The sequence below is a fragment of the Triticum urartu genome, chromosome 2A (assembly GCF_056163025.1).
Source record: "Triticum urartu cultivar PI428250 chromosome 2A, HENAU_Tu73, whole genome shotgun sequence".
Lineage (NCBI taxonomy): Eukaryota > Viridiplantae > Streptophyta > Magnoliopsida > Poales > Poaceae > Triticum > Triticum urartu.
The window spans coordinates 512,726,749-512,737,856 of record NC_141874.1 but is presented as its reverse complement, the minus strand read 5'-3'; the positions used below and the strand labels follow the sequence as shown (position 1 = coordinate 512,737,856).

Genomic DNA, 11,108 nt, shown 5'->3' with positions numbered 1-11,108 from the left:
TTCCTGAGGACGATAGTATGTCTATTATACTTGGAAGACCCTTTTTGAATACTGCAGGGGCTGTTATTGATTGCACCAAAGGCAATGTCACTTTTCATGCTAATGCTAATGAGCATACGGTACACTTTCCAAGGAAACAACCTCAAGTCCACAGTATCAATTCTATTGGAAAAATTCCATCGATTATTTTTGGAGGTTTTGAATTTCCTCTTCCTACTGTCAACAAGAAATGTGATATTCTTATTGTTGGGGATGTTCATATCCCCGTTGAGGTAACCTAGTGTTATTCGAAAATTCTCCGGTTCCATGTTACTCGGAATGAGTTGAGACCTGATCAACCTTGTTAGTGGATTCCTTTTGATGAGCATGATGTGACGCCCCTGATTTGATCGTACACTAATCATACACACAAATGTGTACGGTCAAGATCAAGGACTCATGGGAAGATATCACAACACAACTCTAGACACAAATTAAAAATAATAGAAGCTTTATATTACAAGCCAGGGGCCTCGAGGGCTCGAATACATAGCTCGAATACACAAGACTCAGCGGAAGCAACAATATCTGAGTACAGACATAAGTTAAACAAGTTTGCTTTAAGAAGGCTAGCACAAAAGTAGCAACAATCGAAAAGGCGAGGCCTCCTGCCTGGGACCTCCTAACTACTCCTCGAAGCCGAACTCCACGTAGAAACATCCTCAGGATCCTCTGGCTCCTGGACTCCATCATATGATCGCAATAACCGAGAAAAGGGGAAAAAGAAGTAGCAAAGCAACCGTGAGTACTCATCCAAAGTACTCGCAAGCAAGGATCTACACTACATATGCATTGGAATCAATGAAATGGGTAGTATCTGTGGACTGAACTGTAGAATGCCAGAATAAGAGGGGGATAGCTAGTCCTATTGAAGACTACGCTTCTGGCAGCCTCCATCTTGAATCATATAGGAGAGAGTAGATGGTAATTTCACCAAGTAGCATCGTATAGCATAATCCTACCCGACAATCCTCCCCTCGTCGCCCTGTGAGAGAGTGATCACCGAGTTGTATCTGGCACTTGAAAGGGTGTATTTTATTAAGTATCCGGTTCTAGTTGTCATAAGGTCAAGGTACAACTCCGGGTCGTCCTTTTACCAAGGGACACGGCTATTCGAATAGATAAACTTCCCTATAGGGGTGCACCACATTTCCCAACAAGCTCGATCCCCTTTGGCCGGACACACTTTCCTGGGTCATGCCCGGCCTCGGAAGGTCAACACGTCGCAGCCCCACCTAGGCACAACAGAGAGGTTAGCACGCCGGTCTAAATCCTATGGCGCAGGGGTCTGGGCCCATCGCCCATTGCACACCTGCACGTTGCGAGGGCGGCTGGAAACAGGCCTAGCCTACCTAATACAAGAGCAGGCATTCCAGTCCAATCCGGCGCGCGCTGCTCAGTCGCTGATGTCACAAAGGCTTCGGCTGATACCACGACATTGAGTGCCCATAACTGTTCCCGCGTAGCTGGTTAGTGCGTATAGGCTAGTGGCCAGACTCAAATCAAATACCAAGATCTCGTTAAGCGTGTTAATTGAAGTATTCGCGAACGCCGATCAGGGCCAGGCCCACCTCTCTCCTAGGTGGCCTCAACCTGCCCTGTCGCTCCACCACAAAGTAACAGTTGGGGGCCGTCGGGAACTCAGGCCTACCACTACCTAGATGGAGCCACCTGTTCTTTCATGCCCCCACATCGGAATCACTTGCGGGTACTCTACGAGCCAACCCAACTTTAGTTACCACATGTATCATGTGTAATATGTCTAGTATATACCCGTGATCACCTCCCAAGTGATCACGGCCCGATAGTATAACATGGCAGACGAACAAGAATGTAGGGCCACTGATGGAATACTAGTGTCCTATACTAAGCATTTTGGATTGCAGATAAAGGTAACAACAGAAGTAGCAAAGACATGCTATGCATCAGAATAGGATTAACGGAAAGCAGTAACATGCAACACTACTCTAATGCAAGCAGTGGAGAGAAGAATAGGCGATATCGGGTTGATCAAGGGGGGGCTTGCCTGGTTGCTTTGGCAAGAAGGGTTCGTCGTCGATGTAGTCGATCACAGGGATACCGGCAGCTGTCTCAGGGTCTACCGGAAAGAAGTTACAAAGGGGGGACACAATAAATAACATATCAATCAAAGCATCACAAAGCGTAATAAGAAAATATGCAGTGCTAGAGGTGACCTAACGCGGTACTAGGTGATACCGGCAAAAGGGGGGAAACATCCGGGGAAGTATCCCCGGTGTTTCGCATTTTTAGACAAATGAACCGGAGGGGGAAAGTTGTGTGTTCGCTATGCTAGGGATGCGCGGCGGACGAACGGACTGCGTATTTGGATTCGTCTCGTCGTTCTGAGCAACTTTCATGTACAAAGATTTTCGATCCAAGCTACGGATGAATTCCTACAATTTTCTGAAGTTTTTAAACATTTTCTGGAATCCCTGAAAATTGGCTAAGTCCACAGTTTTAAACATCACTTAGTTGTTTTGCAGAGGCTATAGCTAGCATTTTGTACATCCTTTGAATCAGTGCCTTATATCAAATCTAGGCACTCTGCTGTGATCTACATGACAATCTCAGGTCCATCTACATTAGTGTCCATTTTCTTGCTCAAATATATGTTTGAAAAGTGCTATTGGATGTCAATTCCAGCATTTGTTTTTCAGTTCTTCCGGTTAACAGAACATAGATATTTGTCATTTTCATAGGAATTAATTCGGGTAACCTTTGGATTTGTTCCAATGGGAAGAATTGAACCCTGTCAAGTGCACTACCCGCACATATTTATTTCAGCTATGTTAAGCTTTGTTTAGTTGCTGTTCTGAGACTATACAGGGGGCTAATCAATGTAATTTTAGAAAAGCTAGCCTCAGCTACAGAAAAAACATCAGCAGTAGACAGAGCAGAACAGCGGCTCAACTAGCAGGAGCAGCAGCGGCAAGCAGAAGTAGTGCAGCAGCAACAACAACGACCCGGGGCAGCACGAGCGAGCGCGGAGGCACGGGCGGGCATGGGCGACGCATGTGGGGACGCACGGGGGGCGTGGCCAGACATGGGGCTTGGCGCGGGCAGGCGCCGGCCAGCAGGGGCGCACGCGGACACGGCGAAACAGCGGCGGAACGGAGGGGGTCGGGGAGAATGGGAGTGGCGCTCACGGGGGTAGGCGAAGGACACGGTCGGCATGGCAGAGGAATTCCGGTGAGGTAGATCGGGCGCGGGGTAGGGCGCCGGCGGCAACGGCACAGGCGGGCGGCGCGAGCGGCAGCAGAAGAAACAGCAGTAGGCAGTGGCAAAAGCAAGAGCAGCGGCAGCGGCAATAGCTACGAGCAGAGTAGCAGCAAAGCAGCGGCTAAGCCGTGGCACAGGTGCAGCATAGCACGCACACACGTACGTGTACGCGGGGTCTCATACGAGCTCGGTGACGGCGGTTTCGACGACTAATCAATAACAGGGAGTGGGGGTTTCGGAAGAGTGGCTCACTGAGATGCTCGACGACGAGCTCGGGAGGTCGGGGTTGGACCAGTGCCGCGGCAAATGATGTCGGATGCCAGCGACGTACGCAATGAAGTTGTGCTCCACGCCGAGTGTACGGCAAGGCCCGACTTGATTCAACGGTCGTAGACGAAGGAGACGAGGATGGGGAGGCTCCTGGTAATCTTCTCATGGTGCGGGGAGGGCAGTGACCACGGGATCGACGAGGATGCAGTGACGGCGGCTCGGCAATGCCTTGCGGGGAAGAAAGCGGCGCAGGGAGGAAGAACAGAGAGGGCTAGGGTTGTCCCTCGGGTTCGGGGTGATATTAACCTAGCACCAGACCGCGGGATGCACGCCACGTGAGGCATCTCGTCCGTGGGCGGCCATGGCGCCTCTGCCTCCTGCCTTGTCGGGAGGTGGAAGAAAAGGCCGGCCAGGTGGGCTGGGCCTGGTACAGTTAAGTGTTGGGCTTCACACTGTAGCACTAGGCTTTAGGTGCATAGTGTGTGCTTTTCTCTTTAATCTATCTGTAATTTAAAAAGCCATTGCTTTGCAATTAATTTGGACACCATTTCATTTTTGTTAGATGTGATATTTACCACAAAAATACTTGGCTACGTTCTAGGCTGGCACAAAAAAATTGGGGCCAGAACGAGCTGTTCAAATTTAGTTTTAAATTTATGTGCGTATATTTAATGTTGCAAGCCCTATTCTAAATAGGTTAAGGGCATTTTAAAAATTCAAAAGATGCTGGTTTCTACATGAAAATTACTTAGTGAATACTTGCAACATCTCAAACATTTTAGTTTTTCAGTTTGAAGAAATATTTTATTTGGCTTTATTTTAAATTTGAAAATGGCTTTGATTTTTATCAAGTGGCAATTTGGCTTAGTTAAACATGATGACATGGCACCATTAGGGTGAGGTCACTGTAGCATGACACTGGGGGTGTTACAAATCTCCTCCACTACAAGAAATATCATCCCGAGATTTAAGGGAGGGGGAAGGGGGGAGGGATTTGGTTACGAAATTCTAACGAGTTTTCTCAGTCTTGGTTATTCTTGAAGTGGTCGATCTGTTACGTTGATGTCTTCATTTCTATGCTTCCGGTCATCATGATGAAGTCGGCATCCTTTCTTCGAGAACTCCGTCGTACTTACGAGAGAAAAGGGGTGGGTAGTCCGGGAGAATGGACCTCGGCAAGGTTGACTATCTAGTCGACAACATCGAGGAAGTTGGCGGATAGTAACTCTCGAATTGAAACTTAAGAAAATATCGAGAGCAAGATAAGGAGGTACCCTATGAAGTTTCTAGCGGGCAGGCAATCGTTCGATGCCTGTTACAGGGCGTGAAAGGGGTTCAGAGCAACATAATATGTATGGAAGATAAAACTAGAATAGATCATCTCAAGGAATGTGGCTCGTGAATTACTTACGAAGCCAAACGCGAGGAATATCTTTGGCAACAGGGGTACACATAAGAGTCAGGTTTCGATCCTGTGGAACTGTGGGTTATGGGCCCATCATATGGGTTTAAAAGAAGGAAGGCGCTAATATTTGCACGGTTAAGATAGCAAGGTATGTCAGAGGATAGCCTATCAGTTATGTTGGCAACAACATTGGTACCAAGGGCGAGGGACGAAGAGAACCATTTTCCTGCTCGTTGAAACGAGGCGGACCAATAAGCAAAGTTCTCGTCCATCGGTAGTTACCAGAATGCCATCAACCAAAGTAACAGGGTCTTACTGACAGGGTTGTACACCGAGGTGTTTACATAAGCAGGGAAATATTACTGCTTATATCATATATATCACAAGAAAGGTCAAACAATCCAATGGAAAGGAAAATATGATTATCAGATTAAACAGAACAATGGAAAGGAAAATGTGTTTAAACACATATTTCAAGGGTATATCCTTCCCAAGAACAAGCAGGGCATGATTACCATGATAGGATATAAAGTAGAAGACCCTTTAAGGTGATGGGAGAGAAATTTCATGACATTGCCCATTCATGGTGTTTGGATAATTGATAAGGAGATTTTAGCATTGTGCTTCAAATGTTCTTATAGAAGATCAGAGTACCACAGACATGCTTCGAGATAGCATTGACAAGGTCTTCAAGCAAAAGTCAAACCTTGGATACACAAAGGATCCATCAGGAAAAACTTATTAAACAAGTCATTCAATTTCCTCATGGAAGAATGGTTAACCTGGTTAAAAAGGAAACTATAACACTAGGTCCTCCGGCCAGGTGTGCTAGGCGTGACATCACCTTACCGGGTCATAAGAGGACCAATGTTATAACTCTTAAAAATATGTTCCAACCATCATATCTGACCGAGATTCAGATCTGATTGGTGTCAGGATACCTCAGACTCAGGATGCCTGAGAAGAAAAGGTGCAACAAATTGACGAGAAGACATTATAAGATTATCGGGAAATGAACTATGGAAGCGAGTTCTAAAACAAGAGTTCGCCATTAAGCTGAGGAGAGGATGAGGAGGTGGCTGATGGACTCAGTGATAATTCAGCGAGATATCTAAAAGATGGATCTCCACAATTATGTGGATAAGGAGATAACATTTGTCAGATCAAATGATATAATGAAGTATGCTCGAGGAAAACTTACATAATTAAACATTTGTTTAAAGGTGCACCCGAAATATGGGTTGGGTTGCATGACCAATGTCAGAATGGGTATTCAATAATCAATAGTCTAAGAATGAAAGGCCGACCATTAAATTCAAAGCAATAGGGTTGCCAAAAGGACAGAATCCAAACAGCACCGTTCACTTGTTGGTACCACGGTTGGAATCAACATGAGGACCAAGAAAGAATGTTGATGGTGAGAAGTATCACTATACCAAGAATTCCTAAGAGGTGGTGAAACTCTCACAACATTCTTGACATAAAAGATGGTAATACTCCAAGGTAAAGACGAACAAATGCTGGATAGCAAGGATCTCAAGGTATAACACAAAACACGAACAAAAGCTTGTGTTGGAGGGAAGACAATAAAGTGGTCGATTGAAAGCCCAAGTGCTCCCTGGGTGGTTTTGGTAATTAATGTCAACATATCTCTTGTTGGACTAACACTTTTACCTAGTATGTTTCAGATAAGTTCAACAATGGAGTGGCATGGACTAGTGGATGTGGAACCCCTTCAAGATGCTAAGGACAAAGGATTGGCTCAAGCTTCAAGATCAAGACTCTACATTTTCTATTTTAGTGATCCAAGATCACATTGAGTCTATAGGAAAAGCCAATACTATCAAGAGGGGATGAGGTGTTGCTTAATGGCTTGCTTGCTCAAAGTGCTTAGTGATATGCTCCAAAACCCTCAACTACCTTCCCACATCCACATATGACCTAAACCAAAAGTCAAACTCGGCCCCACCGATTATATCTATCCGGCGCCACCGAGTTTCAGATGTCATAGCCACTGCCACAAACCCTAGCAAATCGGTTTCACCGATAGGGATCTCAGTCTCACCGAGATGGGATTGTAATCTCTCTGTGTATGTCCATTACCAAAATCGGTCTCAGCGAGTTTGAGCAATCAGTACTACCGAGATTACAATGCAAACCCTCTGGATAGCTTATTACCAAAATCGGTCCCACCGAGTTTGTGTAATCGGTCCCACCGAGTTTTCCTGACCAACTCTCTGGTTAGCTTATTACCAAAATCGGTCCCACCGAGTTTGTGTAATCGGTCACACCGAGATTACGTTATGCCCTAACCCTAACCATATCGGTCCTACCGAGTTGCATCTCAGTTGTAACACCCCAGATGTAAAACTTCCATATTTGGCAATATATCCATGTTGACCTCCATCCAATTCCATTTGGGGTTCCATATATTTTGGTCTCATTTTGTTTTGGCATGTTGTTCCACTCATTCCATTGCCATGCTTACTTTGTCATATTGCATTTGTGCTATTTGTAATGTTGCATTTCATCATGCTCATCATGTGCCTTGTGTGTTTCATGCATGATCACCTCCATGCATCACCACCTCTCCTTCTATTCTCTTTCTTTGACAAGTGCCATTTTGCCCTCCCCCATTAATGTTCAACTTTGCCTCAACATTCTATCACCATGTCATTTACCTCCCTGTAAATTTTCAGCCTTTTATAAGTTGTTTTGGTTAGGTTTTAAAATGGCTCAAGTTTGAACTCAATTCAAACTTGAATTATTTTACTTCCTCTAAGTATGACCAGAACAATTTTATCAAATACTACACATTTCCAGGACCTTGAGAATATGTTCACTTTTCTCAAAATCCTTCCAAATTTCCCTGTGCTTTTCCTTTTGTTTTTCTCCCTGAAGAAAAAGGAAAAGTATCAGCAGAATAGCCAGCAGCAACAGCACCCCCCCTGGGCCTCGGCCTCCAACCGGCCCGCTCGGTCTCCTCCTCCCTGCCTTTTCTCACCTACACGAGAGTGCACCCCCGATAGACCCTCGCCACGTGGCTAGTTTGGCCCCGCCCGTCAGTGCCTACCCTGCTCCCCGCACCCACCTTTTCCCTCTCCTCTCTCCGTCGCCATGGGGACCGCGAGCATGAGCGCGTGTGAGCTTGCGCCGCTCACCCTAGCCCCTTTTAAGCCCCAATTCCTCGTCCCCTGCTTCGCCTAGGGTTTCCCTCGTCCTCCGCCGCCGTTTCCTGGTTGGTTTAGCCACCAGATCGATCGCGCCATCGCCGTCCCGAACGCATCAGGGAGCGCGTCCTCGTTGCCGGCGTGCTCTCCGTCGACCTCTACCCCGCCTAGCGTGTCCTTCTTCCCAGTCGTCGACTACGTCCCCGTCGTCGACTACGTGGAGCCGGAGCCCCTGCAGCGACCTCTTCTTCCTCGTCTTCGTTTCCGGCCGCCGAACGTGTTCGACCGTCGCCATCGCCGTCTTCGTCCACCTTCCGCCAAGCCAAGCGCACCACCGTGCTTGTGGTGAGCATACGCTGCTCCCTGCCCCCGTTTCCCCCCTTGTTTGCATGCTCTAACCGCGTCCGCCGCAGGCGCCCGATCTCGCCGCCGTCGGACCTCATCTCCGACGAGTGCTCCGACCTCCTTAGCATCTTTGCGCGTGTCCGTCGGCGTCTCCGTGTCACGTATGGTAGAACCGTGTGTGTTGTCGCTAGTTTAACCCCGCGGCTCGTCGTGTTCAAGTTCATCGCTGCCCGCTCTGGACCTCGTCGCCGGCAGCGTTTCTATCGCTGTTGGGCGTCGTGCGTGCCAAGCGCGAGCGCGGGATCCTCTTTCGATGCCGTAGCACTCATCCGCCGCTCCGTTAGGTCGCCGGAGCTGCTTCGGTGATCCCTCCGCTGCCTCTGGCCGCGTCGTGCCTTCCTTTGCTTCCTCTGTTTTCAGTAGTCGCTGTAGCAGTTTAGGTAAGAGGAGAAGGACCCTTCCTCTGTCAGTCGCCTAGCCCAGTGGCTCAAGCAACTCGGTTGCAACCCAGCGACCCGTGTTCGACCCCCCGCGGGCGCAAATAAACCCCCCTTTTTTTTGCAACGGGCGAGCGTATGACAGCGTGGCCCCACCTGTCATCCTCCCATAGCGCCCTGTTTTCCTTTTTTATTTTTCCCAGCGAATCATCCATTTCTGGCATTTGGAATCTATCCATTTCGGGCAAGTGCATTTCTGGACGTTTCCAAATAAGGAACTTGCCTTTTCTGTCATATTCCATTTAGGGTAGGTTTTAACTTATTGCATTTGTGATGATTTTTCTACAGCAACCCCAACATATTATATATGTTTTTGGGGTAGAAAAATCCCACCAATCCAATGGTGGCCTTAGTTTCTGCATTTGAGCAAGTTCCTGAACCTGCCTTTTTCCATCATGTTGTTGTTTTGTCTTCTATGTGTTTATTCATGCAATCTTGCTATGAGGTGGTTAAGCACCTGGTTAGCTTCATTTTCATGTATACTTCATGCTAGAACTTGTTCCATGCCATGACATGCCTTGTAGTGAGTTAATTAAGGTTGTAAAGATGCCATGTTGAATCTGTTTTTGTCATGTCCTGGAATTTCTCTAAGTCTGTAATCTGATTATGTTTTTGCCCTGTTCGCATGCTTGCAATTGTATTTTTCGATCCCTTTTGGCTCAAGGTCACTAAAGGACTTTTGTTAAGTGCTTTGAGTAGCTTCATTCCATGCCTTGCTTTGCCATGTTAACGTCCTGTAGCATATAGTTTTCATGCTCCAAAGTGTGCTACCTGATCTGAAATTCCAGACCTGTGTTAATTTCACTAAGTCTGAAACCTGTTTATCATTTGCACTTTTGCCATGTTTGTTTGAACCTATTAATGGATGAATTGGCCGTAGCTCAGTGTTCATCTCTTGTCAAGCATTGTGAGTGGATCCCTGCCATGTATTTTTTTGTCATTTTTGAGTGCTGTAGCATATTTATCTTGATGCATTTAGATGGCTACTTGCTGATTATCGCAGACCGGTGCCATATTTGTTTTGCTTGCCATTTCCAAACCATGCATCCGATTCCGGTGATCTTCATATCGATTCCAACCGAAATCACCTCACCTTTCCAGTGGCACTCTTAGTTTTCCAAGTTGAGGCCAGTTTCAATCATTCCTTGTAAAATCTCGCATATGCATCACATATCGCATTCCGCATAGCATACCATGTTTGCATCATGTTGTTTGAGCTTTGCACGTGGTTGATTGTATTCCTTTTGCTTGTTTGTCTTGTTTGGGCAGAGCCGGGAGACGAGTTCGTTAACGAGGAGCCCGTTGAGTTTGCTTACGAGGATCCAGTCAACTTTGACAACTTTGCAGGCAAGATGATCATACCCTCGAAATCACTTCTATCTTTGCTTTGCTAGATGCTCGCTCTTTTGCTATTCCTATGCTACGATGCCTACCACTTGCTTATCATGCCTCCCAAATTGCCATGCCAAACCTCTAACCCACCATGTCCTAGCAAACCGTTGATTGGCTATGTTACCGCTTTGCTCAGCCCCTCTTATAGCGTTGCTAGTTGCAGGTGAAGTTTGGAGATCGTTCCTTGTTGGAACATTGTTTATTTGTTGGGATATCACTATATTATCTTGTTATATTAATGCATCTATATACTTGGTAAAGGGTGGAAGGCTCGGCCTTTTGCCTAGTGTTTTGTTCCACTCTTGCCGCCCTAGTTTCCGTCATATCGGTGTTATGTTCCCGGATTTTGCGTTCCTTACGCGGTTGGGTGATAATGGGAACCCCTTGACAGTTCGCCTTGAATAAAACTCTTCCAGCAATGCCCAATATTGGTTTTACCATTTGCCACCTAGCCTTTTTCCCTTGGGTTTCGCGGACTCAAGGGTCATCTTTATTTTAACCCCCTCGGGTCAGTGCTTCTCTAAGTGTTGGTCCAACTGAGCGATGTCCGGGGCTACCAGGGGCAACTCTGGGCTGGCCTACCCGACGTCTGGCTCATCTGAGTGTGCCCTGAGAACGAGATATGTGCAGCTCCTATCGGGATTTGTCGGCACATTCGGGCGGTGTTGCTGGACTTGTTTTGCCTTTGTAGAAGTTGTCTTGTAGAACCGAGATACCGAGTCTGATCGGAATATCTCGGGAGAAGGTATA

General features: G+C 46.8%; 1 long non-coding RNA gene across 1 annotated transcript; it reads right to left on the bottom strand.

The window, feature by feature from the left end:
• Positions 1-447: 447 nt before the first annotated feature.
• On the bottom strand, positions 448-3,881 carry LOC147985681 (uncharacterized). The gene is made up of 2 exons (XR_015615138.1): positions 3,532-3,881; positions 448-2,137 (listed from the first exon to the last, which is right to left on the bottom strand). It is a non-coding gene; the product is annotated as an uncharacterized LOC147985681 (long non-coding RNA).
• Between the last annotated feature and the right edge of the window lie 7,227 nt (positions 3,882-11,108).